Genomic DNA, 15,981 nt, shown 5'->3' with positions numbered 1-15,981 from the left:
TATCTCTCTATTTGCTTTGGAAGTTTGAGTCCGACCCAAAATATGTTGAAATCAATTTGTATCCTCTCCTCTATTTCGATGGGCAGTGCACCAGGCTCTAATCCGTTGTGGGCCTAATTAAATGATTTTCTTCATTGGAAGCTAATTACCCCTATGGAGGAATGAAACTGAATGCTAAATGAGCACTCTGTAGGAACTGTATCTGTAATGTATGGTTTAGAATAAAAAATTACACTCTGGATTTTGCACTCTCTTACGTAGTCTCTTACTCCACATAAAGCAGGTACAATTTCCACTCTCTTTTATTGGGATAAGTACGGAAACTGAGCGAAGAGTCAGATAAAATGACTATAACAAGCTCCCTTTCTCATGTGAAAAAAAAAAAAAAAAAAGAAAAAAACAATAAACTAATGCAAGCAGGAAATCATCAGCTTTCAGCATCCAAGAGAGGAAGAAGCTCTGCACAGAGATTGCAGCAAGGAGGTCGGGTACCAGCAAAGCGCTGTGACCGTGGGGCAGCAAGGCACCAGGCTGGGTCACCTGGGGAGCCTTTGGGATCTTCAGCACGTGAGGGAATTTTGGCAGTGTTTGCTGGGACGGGCACGTTCGCTGCAGCCCTGGGCAGGAGATGGAGCTCCCGGTCTCCAGAGACCTCCTGGACCACTCTTGCCTGTGGCAGGATGGAGTTTTGCACCAGTCCGGGGTAAAAATGCAAGGGATAGGACTAGGGAAAATTCAGTCCCGTCACCTTGTGTTGACAGAGTGTTTGCTCTTCTCGAGCAAATGGCGAAACAGGTAAAGTGGAAATGGGAAATCTGCAGCAATTAATTAGATATTGGGAAATCAATCACACTAATGGGTTTGTAAGTGTTGGCAGACTCTAACCATCGCTGTCTGGATGGAAGCGATTTAGTGAACGCTTTTTTCAGGGATTGTGGGTGGGAGGCCGTGTAGGTCTGGCCAACCATGATAGTATGTGGTGCTGGCCTGTACTACTTCGCAGCTCAACTTCCAAGCTGAGAGCTGGTTTCGGTGCTCGAGACACTGAATTCCAGCAAAGCGAAGACCTTTGCTCCACAGCCTAAAAACACTTCCATGACAGGGGTGAAGGCATAGCCTCTAAATGACACCAACATGCTGAAAACAACATTGCAAAATAAATAAATAAATAAAATTTCTTCAGATGCTGTATCTGTTTGGAGACCAGAATGTAACACGCTGCAGGACAGAGTGGTTAGGACCCAGCCGTATGGTACCTACACAGCACTGCATTTGCTAAAAGTGATGTCTGCAAAATGCAAAAAAATTCAAAGAGAAATCATCATCCCCAGGCAGATGTTTGCCATGCAAGTGTCATATGGGGCACTACATCTGTTGTGTCGATGCACTGATTTTAAATTGGAAGAAAATTTCAGTAACAAGGTACAAGTGAGGTTGAAGAAGGGAGGGGGAGGGATAATGGAGGACTTAGCTTACTTGATTTATTTGTTTTCCTTCCAGCTTTCTGCAGGTCTGTTTTCTTGCCCGTGCTTGGCTCTGTGTCTTCGATCCCGTCTGTCCTGGTTTTGTTCTCCTTCCTTTGTTGCCGGTGGCTTCCCGCTGCTCCCATCCCTCTCTTCTCACGTGGCACAGATCCTCTGCCTCAGCCAGGTCCAAGGTGTTGGGCTCCCTGCGGCTGTGCTGCAGAGGCTCAGGGCTGAGGACGCAGCCTCCTGCTTCGCTGGCAGTGCCAGCATTGTGTAAGTGAGCGCACGTTTTACATACAGACACAGTTCCAGGGCATTGCTTCATGGATTCTCCTTTTTCTGACTAGTCAGGACACCGGCAGCTCTTCATCCCTTCTTCTTTGTTGGTCTCTTGGTATCTACAGGTCCCTGAGGAGACCAAGGCAGGTCGTCTATTCTAGATGATATACGCATAGTGAGAGAGCTGTTTTGGGTCTGCAGATCATACAGTCAGCACAGAAAGCAGACAGAGGTATGAGAAAGATCTTATAATTCTACCTCCCCTGTGCAGAGGCAAGTGGAAACAGAGAAATCCCCACGTCTGCAGCTGAACTTGGGTACTTCAACTCTAGTTCAAGGCTTTAGCCGCAGAATTCCCTTCTTTTCTTCACTGGGACCGCTGTAACGTGGGATGGATTTTCACTTTTGCCTCCTGTTCGGATGTGGAAGCTGGGCCTGTATCTGGTGACTGCCAGCACAGCACCAGCACAGGGCATTTCATCACCCGCTCCCTTACCTGGGGAAGTTCAAGTCGTGCCGAGTAACTCTGTCACCTCTCTAGTTTTGAATGAAACGATGAGGATCGCTTTAAAATGTTCTGTGTATTGGCAGTTATCCCAGAGGGTGCAAAAATTAGTGGAAGTATATACCTGGATATGAAAAGATAACTGTAAGAGGTGCACTGATGAGACTTAAAGCTTTAACGTACTATGAACATCTATCTGGCATTTGAAGGCACCCCTGATCTACAGCTAGGAGGGATTGTAATTAAACTCCTAGCTCCTGTGAGCTCAGAAAGTCCCTGAAGGCAGTTAAACTCTGATTGCTGAGCAATAGCACTGCTCACTTCTGAAATACCCTCATAGGCTGCTCTAAGGATGAATGAACGAAGGCTCCTGAGACCCATACAAAAGGCAGCTTTTGTCAAGACCGAGGTGGCTGGGATCTTGCTGAAGGAGGCTGGGACCAGGAGGTGGTCACGGCCTTGTGCAAAGCAGCCCAGCTCTCGCACCCAAGGGGAAGGAGCCGGAGCTGGGACACTTGGGTCCTGCTGCGTGGGTCAGCGGCGGGGGAATGGGTTGTGCCCGGGGGGGACAAAACCCCCAGGAGATGGAAGGTTCGTGGTCCACACCAGGTCTTACTGCACAGAGGACCGTGCTGTTGTACGTCTGTCTTGACATCAGGTAGAAAAACCCTATCAGATGACTCACTCCTCTGTTTACAAGCTTGCCTCTGCTTCCCAAATAATGCCGCATGCTTTACACGAGACGGGGAGTATGATGGCTTCATGAGGAGGAGATAGGAAGCAATACATTACTAATAATGACCTCTGCTCTCACTGTTTGTTTGTGCCTTTGACATCTAATAAAATACATTAAACTACCCAAAATGTGCACATCTGGGCTCTCTGCGGAGTGTGTTTGTTGTATTTTTTTTAGCGCTTTGCTTACCTGTGGAGCCTCCTATTTATTGCGTGATGGTTTTTACCACTTAGGCACTATGCTTAATCAGATTTGTAAATTAATTCTCTCCTGGGATTTCTCTTTGTGTGCTCAGAAAGCATAAAAAGTGTTCATGACACGCTTCAGAACACACACTGGTTACATTAGTCATCCTCTCAGCATAATAGTTTTATGGAGAACACTTCATGTTAAAAAATAAAAATAAAAATCCTTTAACCAGTTTCTTTCCCCCACTTTTGATCTCTGCAGTTAAGTTACATGTTAGTAAACAGCCACACAAAGGCTGTAATTGTGATTTTTTTCACTGCAGGAAATACCTACTGTTTCTGTCTGGAAATATCTATTTTTTTTTTATGATTTATTCAGCTGAAAGCATTTTCATCCAGGAACCTGACCTTCTCCTGGCGGCTGGAAAGCAGGTTTTAAAACCCAGCACTGCTGAAACGTGGCGTGCCTTGTGCAGAGGGCGGCAGGGATGGATGGAGGGAGGCAGCATGGATGTGGGGCACCAAACTCTCCAGCAGTGCTGCCCACATCTTCATGGACAGAGCATCGCTCACACCCGCTGTGTCCCTTCCTTCAAACAGCTGTTCAAAATGCCTCTGAATCAACACAGCAAACTGCAGCATAGGAAAAGTTATGTTGGTGAGGAAGAGGAGGGCCCCAGCAAGCTCTGCAGTGCACATCGGCAAGAGAGGAGGACTGCCATGGACAGTGCACCACAAAACATCTCCTTGTGGGGGGCACTTTCCAGAAATCACTGAAAAATGTGGCTGTGGTCTTCTCTTCAAGCCAGTGGGACCCAGGGAAAATCTCTCCTCATCATAAGGAGGACTCCCCTTGCACTCCAGACGGCCTTATCCACACCCTTGCTCACCAAGCTCTCAGGTCCTTTGTGTTTGACAGGAGACCTGTAGATTAATCACAGCTTTCAACTTCCTTGTTATGGGAGGGACGAAGGTAGAAACCCCTTTAGAGGGTCAGAAATGCTGAAGTGGTTGGAAAAAAAAAAAAAAAAGGGCAAAGAGAAGACGTGAAACTGAATGGGGATTTTGTGCTGCGGGCATCGCCAAGACGTGTGGTGCTCTCAGAGCTGGTGGCCCAACACTTACTCCTGGGTGTATTTGCTAGAAGAGGACAGCAGCACGTGGTGGACAGAGCCGTATCTCTGAGGAAGGATGCAGTAGCAGAAAACTCTTTTGTCTGACAGAGCAACCCGTGATCCCGAAAAGAGAAAACGTTGCCTTGAATCGCTGCCGAGAGCAATTTGCTCAGCACAGTGGGGAGGAACCTGGCTCTGACACTCCTCTCCAACGGGACCTCGGGGCCTTCTAGACACGTTTTTCCCAAACCACTTCTCTCTCGGCCTCTCTCTTTCCCTGGGTTTGTGCCTGCCTCAGAGCTGTGGGATAACCAGAGGCCCCAGCACGTCACCCAGTCTGCACCAGTAAGGGCACACGCGGTGGCAATAAATGCACGTGATGGAGCCCCAGCAAGGAGCTGGAGGGCAGCCGTGACCTCCTGTGTTTTCATGGTCTTCGGACACCGGCAGAGGCTGAGCTCACCCTGCTGCTCTTCCCCTGCTCCCTGGTCTCACGTTTGCTCTCCCATTTTTTCCTTCTTGCCAGTTGGTTCAGTGATTTAACCCCTTCCAAACGTTCCTGCACTTGGAAACAGTTTTGGGAAATGAGAAGGTCAGCCACTGAAATGCACCTCCAGGGCTGGGCTGGTGGGAGCGGAGGCGCCCGCTCACCACTGCTACCAGCAGTTCTGTGGTTCGTGGTACCAGCACCTCCAGGCTGTTCTTCTTTCCACTTCCCACATCACCACAGCATGTAAGTGTGTAACTCGAGCTCCTCTCCCGCTGTCTCCCTGCTAAGCCTTCTGTGCTTCCCCTTTCCCCTGGGGGACAGCCCGGTGACATGCAGGAAGCAGGATTCCCCCGCTCTGCCGAGTTCTGGGAACGAGTGCCACCGTTTTCGGCCAGGTGCCAAGAAACCCACGTCATTCACAGGCACAACTCGCATTTGCTTCCTTAGCAGTTCCTCTGCTCACCAGCCCATCATCGGGGTCAGCAGGAGAAGGGAGGTCTGTCAGGCACTGCTGGCCAGGCTTGCAGACAGCCAGGAATTTTAGGATGCAACCAGGAACCGTGGAGGACCGATGCTGGTGGCAGAGCAGGGGCAGGACTTGCTCTGCAGCCTGTGGAGCTTTCACATCCAGCTGCTCAGCTCCTGTAGGCTGACGCTGCCTGGTGAAACCAGAGGGTTTCACCCAGAGAGAGAAACCTCTGCTCAGACCCATCTTCACTTTGGCCAGAATAAAGCCAGCCCCAGCTCCCCAGGCTGCCTCTGTTCCCACGCCTGGAGCAGGGTGTGAAGGTGGTGCCTCTGTGGCTTTCCAGTCCCTGCTTTATCAGGGAGGATGTTTGTTTCCTGTAAAGGAAAGTACAGGCGTGTGTCACGTTAGAGGAAAATAAAACAGATCTACAGAGGACCAAACTGGTGTCTTTTATGGCTCTACATAGAGCTTACACGAGAGGTATCTTAGCTCATAAAAGCAAACTCTAATTTAGTCCATCACTAGTGAACAAGCTCAGGGGGCTAAAGCAGGGGCTGGGAGATGCAACTTCTCAGTTTTGTTCACGATGTGTTATGTCATACGGGCTTTTGTTTCCCTGTATAGAAAACACAGCTCTGATACTGGCCCTGCGGAGCTCTGGGGATGGAAAGAATACGGTGTTAGTGCTACGGGTGCTGCACACTTGTGGTGATCACTGAACTGCATGGTGCTCCTCTGGCACATGTCACTCCGAAGAAATTTCGTTCCTCCGAAATGCCACATGCGCTGGAGTCGTACTGGTTGTCCTGTGGGAGTCAGAAATTGATGGTAGCAGGAGCTCGATCAGGAAGACGGACTTTTGAGGTGGTGAGGGACCTTACCATCCCCTCCAAATGGTGGCTCTGGGGAATGGTTTGGAGAATCACGCACCAAAGCATCTTGACTCCACTGGGCTCCTTCCAGATCCTCCTGCTCCCACTTGCAATTCCTTTATCTGTACCTATTGCAGAATCGCACAGAGTGCACGGTTCAGCCTGAGACCGTCCTGTTTCCTTTTGTTTTCTCCTTACAGTATTACACATCGCAAACATTTTTGGCCACGTGCACTTTTTTAATTCACGTATTTCTCATTACAAAAAGATTTCTAGGTCTGGTTCCTTGTTTCCTTTATGGGGAATATCCACTCAGCAGTTACCTTTGCCAAAGATGATGTAGTGCAAGCAGGTGTTGCAGCCTTACTTTCAGCCGTATGGAAAATACATTTCATTTCTGACAGCAGTCCTGCTGTTCCAGGGGAAGGCTACCCCATGCAGAGACAGGCTGGTTAGATCAAACTGTACTAATTGCAGAGCCGTTTGGAAATCTGTTCCACTTGCAAACAGAATGAATCTAACACTTTGTAACATTGAATTAACAAAGGTCACATTTCATAAATATTGCAAAGCCATTTTCATAGATACTGCAGCAGGCTGGTTAATGATTAGAGCAGTAAACTCCTGACGTAAAGCCATGATGAATAAGGGACATATATTTACAGCTTCCATTATTGCCTTAGGAATCTTAACCAAAGCTAGCAGAAATGATGAGAGTCCAACATCTCTTTAATATCTAGCCCATCAGTTTCTGGTATTTCCAATGGCTTCTAGATTAATCACAGCAACTAGAAAATTTAAGAGATTTTAGAGTGTCAGTCAGATTCTTGATGGGAAAATAGCGTCTTGGTTTCAATCCAGTTTTATTGGATTCTACAATTTAAAAAAAAAAAAACACAAGGCCTCAATAACTGGTGGGAATTGGCAGCACGCAGGCTATGCCGAGATGCAATTCCCCCTCCTGCTGCAGCTGCTGGGGCTGCCAGGTCAGAGCAGAAAATGTGAGTAAAGCTCCGGTTGTGCTCCGAGCACGGACCCTGGAGCCTGGCTCCAGCACCGTTTCTTGGAGGGAGAGGTGCTCAGGCTACCTGAGCTGAAATCCTGCTGCATTCCATGGGATTAGCTCTGTAGCAAGGCAGAATTTTACTTATTACATACAAGAGAAGGCGATGGGACGAACCATGGGTGAGCTCAGATTACTCAGAGGCGTAAAACCAGGAATCTTGAGCCCACGTCTAAACAGCGAGTGTAGAACTGGAGCATGTAATTTTCCAGCGTTTAATTAGGCATGATTTATATCCAAAAGCTGCACACAAACAGGCAATCCATATTTCTCAGTAGGGTTTTATCTACTGTGAGCCATTCGCGTCTGAATGTGATGGGCGAGGAAATCCTGGTGCGAAGCTGTGGGACAACTGTCGTGCAGCAGTGCTGGGGGCCTGGGGAGCAGCACCATTCCTGCGGGCGTTTCGTGTTCCCTTCAGCCAGAAGAAATCCCCAGTGGCTAGTGTCGCTCTGAAGTGTATTAATGAGGAAAAAAATGAAATGCAAAGCCTGTTTGGGAACCCGCAGCCGTATCCAGACACTGAGGTGGAACCGACTGAGTCAACGTTTGAGAAAGTTGTTGAAGAGATAAAATGCGAATAGTTTGTGCAGTGACACTTGCCATTTGGACATTTCAGTTAGTTTTTGAATTTTAGATGCTTGTGCCTTGAGGCCATTCAGAAACTAAACCTAATTTGTAATTCCTTGAAAATCTGGTGCAATTCGAGGGGGAAGAATTAAAATAACACAAAACCAAACCCGACCAACCTCCGTGCAAGTAGCAGCTCAGCTACACATAAAACAACCCCAGCTACAGAACCCAGCCCAAGCCAGCATCAGCGACAGGGTCACACGAAACCTAGAAGGCTTTTCCCACAGCTGGACGCTGGGGAAGCCCGGCAGGAAGAGGTCTGCAGGGTCGCTGCTCCCTGGAGGGCTCACCCTGCCTGCAGTCAGCACTTTCTCCAGCCCTGCCTCCATCCCAGCTGGAACAGGCTGCAAAATAACTGGAAGTTTCTTGTCACCGCACACGCATGGCACAACCAGTTCTTCCTCTGACAAATGAGCGAAAGAAAAAAAAAATAAATATATCACACTGTCACTTAAAAATAGCTCCAGTGGAAATAGAGCGGGGAGGGCTCTGGGGCCGATTAGGGAGCGTTATCAGCATACCTGGTGCTGGATAAAACCTGATCCTGCTGCAGGTGTTCTTGCTCAAAAGGACGGATTGTGGTGCTGCAACAAATGCCTAAGAAACTGTAGAAGTTTTCTGATAGCGCAGGAGAGTGAGACAAGGGTTTTCTGCCCCTTGCCTGCAATGCAGCTTTAGATAAGCTACGTGTGGTCTGATCCTACAAAGTAATGTTCCTGGAGTTTGTCGAGACAGGAGACAGCAGAAGAGGGTGCAGACACTATTCCTCTCCCATACCAGCTGCCTGTTTGTGCTAAATGCGAGCTGACTCGTTCTGCTGCCAAAGTGGGGTGAGTGACCTCATGCAAGAGTGATCCCATCGTGGAAACCTGAAGTGGAAGCATTCATAAAGGTGAGATCCCCTTGTAAAGCTCAGCCTAGGTACAGGGACTTCCATACGTGATGTCTGTGCCTTGTATCCACGCTCTGAAGTGGTACATTTTCATCACAGGCTTTACCATGTGATTTTGGGAAGTCGGTCCATTGAGCTTTCTTTGCAGGGTCATCGTTGTCTTTAAAAACAGCATGGATCTGCCACAGTTTTCCAACAGCAGAGCTCCAACTGCTTGACTCAAGTTTAGGGTCACGGCAATTTTTCACATTCTTTCTGGTCTTCAGCCTCCCAGTTCTGCTTATACAATGAATTCAGGTGTTAAAATGAATTTATTTTATTAAGCAGTATGTAGAGCGTCATTTAATTTGCAACTTTTGTTTCGATCCACTTGCATTGTTCCAATTATTTCACCCCAAAGGGGAAAGAATATTCACTACCTGAAGAAAACGAGCAATGAACCAAGAACACCAATTCGTTTAAGAGACTCTTGGATGTATTTCAAGACAAAAGAAGAAATGGATTGAAAGAGAGCAAGATCAACTCCTGAACTCTTCTGTGATGGTATCACCTGTTAGTTTATTGTAGTCCTCTCAAGACCTACCTGGACTCACCACTCATCTAAAGCTTCATAGCTGGAGACGCTGCTGAAATCCAGAGGCTTGAAGCACTGTCAGTACTAAAGGGAAACAAGTACAAGGTTTTTTTACATTAAAAGTAAAGCAACAGCAAATGTAGCTTTGCTAGGTCAAGTGTCATTCTCATGACCCTAAGATTAAAGATCTTTCCTGTTTTTATGTGGTATATCCTGACTGCTTTTTACATGTGGCTGCATTAGCAAAGCACATCCCGATGAAAATACACACCAAAAAAGTACCTGAAGAGACAAATCAAGTAATGTGGTGAAATGCTCCAAAGCAGGGCAAGTCCCAAGCTACCCTTGCAGCCACAACCCTGTGTGTCCTGTGCACAGCGTGTGCCATGTGTGTGCTCGGGAGGGCAGAGTCTCCTCTGCAGAGCCCACATCTGCATGGGGCCACCTTGCACCTCTCCTTTACCTTCCCTTCATCGCCCCCAGGATCTGACCTGTGCAGATTTCCCACTGCTCCTGATTTCCTAGGCTTTCTTCACAACATTCCTCAGGCAATTCCCAGATATCCTGGGGGAGCTGCACTTCAGAGATCTCCCTGCCTCAGCAATATTCATTGCCCGGTTGGATCCACACGAGTCATTGCTGAGGGCAGTGACAGATCCAGCACAGCCCTGGATTTCCCGCTGTCCTATTCCTCAGGCCAGTTTAACACCAAGGGGTTATCTGGGACTTTCTTTCCTCAAGCAATAGGTTCTTCAGACCGAGGGGACAGACAGCAGGTGACACCTAAGGCCTTTCACTCCCAGCTCTGTCGCTGCAGCTCCAGGTACTGCCTGGACAGGAAACCAGCTGCCCAGCTCACCTGCTAAATCGTGAACAGCAAAGGCTGGAGACCAAAGCTATCAGGAAGAAAAAGAAGTAACAATGCAGGAGATGTAACACTGAGATGGTAAGAAGGCAGCAATGCTTGAAAAAAAAAAAAAAAAAAAGGAAATGCATCCCACCAGAGAGTTGTGCTGGGGCAGGACCACAAGGGTTCCTTTCCTGCTGCCTGGCTGCTTTCTTTAGCATCTTTTTCTGAGTCAACTTCTTGGCTTTTCTGCATGAGGAAGTGAAGGACTCTGCCCTGACATGCACCTTCTGGAATTCCAGGGTCTTCAGCATTCCCTTAAAAAAGCCTGCCAAACTTTGAGCAGCTTTCTGTTCAAGCTCAGCCCTTCCCCAAGGAACCCGTGGAGCGAGGCCAGCGGCACATCCTCCTGGAAGCAGGCAATGTCCGTGCTGCTAAATACTCCCAATTCCTCCTGGAGTTTCTAGTCAGGACTCAAAGAAGCACTGGAGACCTGACATGGAGGTTCCTCGGTGTGACATTCGGCCTGGGGGTCTCTTCAGACCAGCAATGGGTGAAGTGAAAACCTCAGTCCGTGCCTCACCTCCAGGCCCAGGCCGCATCCCAACCAGCCTCAGCAGCCTGTGTGTGAGGACCTGGGGCTCTGCCTGCGTTAGAGACTTGTTTTTTTGTTTGGTATTTTCTTAAAACATCGGTAGGTGTTGATTTCTTTTTACCCTCCATTTCGGGTGAAGTCAGCATGCCCGTTCTTCGCTGTGTTGGTAGGCAAGTGGGTTAGCAGTGAAAAGCAGCATGACTTGGACTTTTCCCTACTTTGTAGCTTCTAGGCACTGTGCTATGATAGCTAAACAACCCTGCCCACATCCTGTGGCTCTAATCAGTATTTCTCATGTATCAGGTTCAGATATTAAGGGCAGACTTTGAAGAGCTCAGCACCAGCATGTCCTACTGAGAACAAAAGGCCTTGCTGAAAAATGAAGCCGAAAGCCATTTGCCCGTGGTTCAGTGCTAGCTGGGATCAGAGCCACTGCCCCAGTCCTGCTCTTCCTCCATTTGGGGTCAGAGATGGAGATCAGCCTTATTTTGGAAGGAACGGGTCCTGTTCTTAGCTGGACCTGAGAACAACCAGGACAACAACTTCAGGAATTTATTTTCTTCTCCTTGCCTCCCTCCTCTTTGGTTTGTTCCCAGGCTTTTTGGTGCTGTTCTCACTCCCCCCTCAGACTGACGTGCTGCTGCTGTGCAGAGAGGAGCTCATCCACAGGGAGGTCAGGCCAAAAGAAAGAAACCAGCATCTGAGAACCGCATTTTAAGAATTATTGAAGTAGATTCCAGTATCACTTATTTTTTAGAAAAAGAAGTCATTTGCTTATGGCAAAAACAAAAGAAAACCCTAACGTGCTGAATTTCCCCTTTCTATCACCACAGTCATTAAGAAGAAGGTGACATTCACCATTGGCTTCTGGGGACACTGACACCCAGGCAGTTTCTCCTCTTGCCCCAGAGTTTGCCCTGGGATGCTGCTGGTCTTTGCTCATTACCGCTGCTGTTATCACTCCCCAGGGTTATGGGAAGACAGAACAACTTGAGAGTTTTCAAGTCTAGGTTTCAGGAAGAAATAAGAGACACATGCATCTCTGCAGCCTGGTGGGGGAAAGAATGAAAATTAAATTGCTCTGGTGACATGCAGTTGCTGGCTATTAATTCCTTTGAGGATTTTGTATGGCTTCCAAAGCAAATACAAGATTAGCTGCTGGAGTGGTGGAGTAGTGTGGGATACACATCTTGGGGTTCTTGCAACACAGATGTTATTTATTTAGGCAATGCTGAGCAAATCTACTTGCAGATGTAATTTTGTGAGTGCAGGCTAACTGTAGAGTCCAGCTGCCCGGTATCCCCGGTGATAACGTGAGGAAGCCGTGACCCCGGTGAGGTGCTGAGCAGTGGGACAAGCCCCTGCTCCCAGCCAGGGATGGATGTGCCAGCCCTGCCCAAGCAGGTGCTGGCTGGTCTCTCCGAGCAGGGTGATCCTGGGATGCCAGCCACTCAGCCATTTTTTTATCACTGTGCAGAGGTGAGTGGAGCAAAAAGCAACCCAGGTGCAAGTGGAAAGCAGCTCTCAGTTGCCTGACATGTTTGTGGTGATGCCCCCAGCTGGAGGGGCTGCCCATCCCAGCTGCATCAGCTGCTGGTGGTGATGGTGCTCGGAGGAAATGCCGCCCGTCTGAGAATGCCACTATTTTGTAAAAGCATTTTCAGGACCTTCCAGTGCCAGATATCCAGACGTGCTAATGCAAAATGCATTAGCCCGAGCAGCAGGAGCTCCAGGGCTGCTGGCGCCATTGAGTTCCACTCGTTTCATCTTTATTATAAATACTGCATTGTCGTCTCCTTTTTTTCTCTCATCCTCTCTTCAGAAAAGAATTATAAGGCTCTAGTTGACTGGTCCCTTTGACTTAGTACAGTTGTTAAACCACAGGCAGTAAATACCTTGTTCAATTGTTTAAGGCGGGTGTATTTATTTGATTGGAGCAATTGAATGAAATCTGTAAGAGCTAAAACTCCCCCTTTCTCGGCAGCTCCACTTCTCCACTTCTGAGTTGAATGCAAAAAGTCCTCCTAAACCTGCCCCATGAAATCAGCCCACCATCAGGCTCGCTCCTGCTCAGAGCTCAGCTTTTGGGGGTTCAAGACGTATTCCAGCATAGCAGACTCCCTTGTAAGTAGCGGCTGAGCGGTGCTCAATTGCCCACCCCATCGCACTGGGCTGGCTGCGGGGGAAATTTGCATCTCAAGCCCTGTATGAGAAGCATATGGAGTCCACCAGTGGGCATTGCCAAATTCTGGTCTGTCTCAGCCACGTCACTGTTCTTCTGAGGTTAAAAAAATCACATTTCTGGCCATCAGAGAACATGGAATAAAAACATTTCCTCCCAGGAGATTGCTTAGGAGAGTTTAAAGGAGGTGCTGAGCATCCTGATGGACATGTGGACAGCTGTCTGCTGTCGTTATGTGGCTGTGCCGAATCTCTGAGCGCTGTATTTAACCTTCGTGCTACCCTGTAATCCTTGTAACGGGTTTGATTTTCATGTGTTGCTGCAGCAGGGAACTTCAGATTTTTTTAAATATTTTTGTTAAATAGAATGCTTTAGTCCACCTGTACATGCATAGTCATCATCTGTATAGGACTGAGAATGGAGTCATAGAATGGCTCGGGCTGGAAGGGGCTTAAAGATCATCTAGTTCCAACCTCCTGCTGTGGGACTTCATGGGTTTGACCCAGTGCAGTTTGAGATGAAAATACATAGAAAAAGAGGAACGAGGAAGGACTCAAAGGAGGAATGATTTGAAGATTCAGGCAAGGAAGAGAGGCTTTTGTTGGTTCTAAGGCCTAGTATTGTTTACTTTCTTTGAATTTAATAGCACCATTTCATTGATCTGAGTGGCAGCAGGACTACAGTCTATTTCAAAGGAAAAAAAAAGGCATTTGACCCAACAAACCTGTTCCAGCTTCACATCTCCTTCCCTGCTTTCATATCCATTCCCAGTACCTGGCTCAGCACAGCCGCCACATGCTATGTCCATGCTCCCCATTCCCCTTCAGCAGCCCTGTCTGGCAACATGCTTTACGCAATACGGTACAACTCCTTCCCCAAAGGGCCAGAAACGCATGGACCCAGAGATCAGGGAAGGCCACTGATTCCTCTCAGCAAGGGCACTTGGCTGGGCTCGCAGTGTCCGTGTCTGTTTTCATCCAAAAGTGAGCTGATAAGGCGATTTCCTTCCAAGTGGAAAAGCATAAATTATATTTATATGCAGATAATTTCCTATTTGCTGGATTTAGCACAACAGGATGAATTTCTGTCCCGTTTCTCCAGCAGTCTCTGACCACATGAAACATATTCACAATTGTCAGGGTGAGAGATGTTTTGCCAGAAGCCGGAGACGTGAAGCTGGCTAGGGAAGGCAGAGGTGGAAGGACACAACCAGGCCCATTTGCTCTGCTTGTTCTGGGAGGTGGCAATGTGGACCACAGCACCAAGATGTTCATTACAGCTGCTTATGCCTTTGCTCATCATTTTTTTCTGGGCAGACTACGTATGTTTCAATCAAAAATTACAATTAAAAAAATCTTTACAGTGTAGCTAATGGCCTCTGAGCCACCTTCAGGACCTCATGGGATTGCACGGTACAGGGAAGCAGGACCGCGCTCAGCTAAGGAGCCCAGGAACTTGAACTGCATGTGTTACAGAGAAAGGATTTACTGAAAAAGCCCCTAGAATATTCTCAAACTCTTCATACCCAGGAGGGAGGGGATACTGAACTTCCTTCCTACAGCACTTCATGTTCATCTGGGAAACCTTCCCCATTCCCCTCTGCAGGGGTTTCCAGGAGATGAGACCCCAGCTCACAGCAAACTGTTAATTATTAGTCTTCTCTGTATCATTTACAGCCGCAAAGCACCTTGAGATCCCTCCCTCTAGGAATTCTTCACGTTTATTATATTATATTGGGGTTTTATCTTGCACTCACTTCAGTGACAGCCATGGGAGTATGCTCTTCAGGCTTAAAGATTAAGCTTATTTAAATATGTACTGTCCTAATGTTATACATTTTGCTTTGTTCAAAAGTGATGCTACTTGATTTAGAAATATATTGTTGACTGGGTCCTTTTTTACTCCATCTAACTCTGGTGCTGTGGATGCCACCAGCAGCTCCATCTGAGTCAACGGGCTTTCAAATATCTGAATTTAGGCAACCATCTAGTTCTGAACCTGCTGGGCCAATGCTGCAGTCCCCTGACTGATGTCCCCCTTGGGGGCAGAGAAGCTCCTACCCATCTGCCCTGAGCTCAGTATTCCTTCCATAACTCCACCCTAACTTTCCATTCTTCAAGTTTGCCCCTCCTGGCATCTTGTGTGTGTTAGTCTAATGTACATGAAAGCTTTGCAGAGGAAAAAGTCATCTTTGCTTTATACTGTATGCTTAAAAAGCCCAGCAAATAATAAAAGCACCTCTGAAAAACAATAAACACCCGAATGCCTTTCTATTTCTGGGAGTACTTACTGCTTCTTGAACCCTTTGAGGTTTGACTGGTGTCTTTCAAGAAATGGCGTATAGCTTTGGCTCATTCATCCCTCTTTCTCTCCTCAGTCTTCCGCTTCTAGATTCTTTTATTCTAGATTCTTTTATTTTATTTTTTTTTTTATTTTTTATTTCCCTAGGCTGTCTGTCCCTTCTGCAGTAGGATCTGGTCTCTTTATATCTCTCAAGATTGGAGATTTTGTTCCTTTTCTTCAAGTAGCACCTTTGAAGAGATCCCTGAAAAGCCAAGGGCTCCCATGACAATGCTGATGGTCCTTGATTTGGAGGTAAGATCATTCTTCTGCCATAAAACAGACACTTTAATTCGCACTGAGAGTTAAAGTTTATAGAAACTTTGGAATATAGAATCCAAATGGAATTTATACAGATATAGGCAAGTCCCCCAGGCCATGCATGTGTATATCTGTGCATAAAGACACACATATGTGCGTATGTATGTCTACATTTATACACACACTGACACAAATAATAATAAAAAAGAAAAGATATATTCTGGCAAAAAAAGCTAAGAGTCAATACAGTAGTAGCACAGAAAGTCAATAGTCAACATGTTCAATACCATAGAAAAAATCCGGTTACTATCACGGAAGATACCAGTTTCCTAGACCTGCCCCCAGGAACCGTGTTGCCTTAAACATCCATACAATTCTCACATTACTCAAAAACTTAGATGGTGAAAAAGAGCAACATTTTGTTTAGCTTCAGGTTTCAGGGAACCTTTCTGCTTTGGAGTTTCTCGGCTTGAG

This window comes from Cygnus atratus, chromosome 4 (assembly GCF_013377495.2).
Source record: "Cygnus atratus isolate AKBS03 ecotype Queensland, Australia chromosome 4, CAtr_DNAZoo_HiC_assembly, whole genome shotgun sequence".
In the NCBI taxonomy this organism is placed as follows: Eukaryota; Metazoa; Chordata; class Aves; order Anseriformes; family Anatidae; genus Cygnus; species Cygnus atratus.
Note: the sequence above shows the minus strand (reverse complement) of the source record.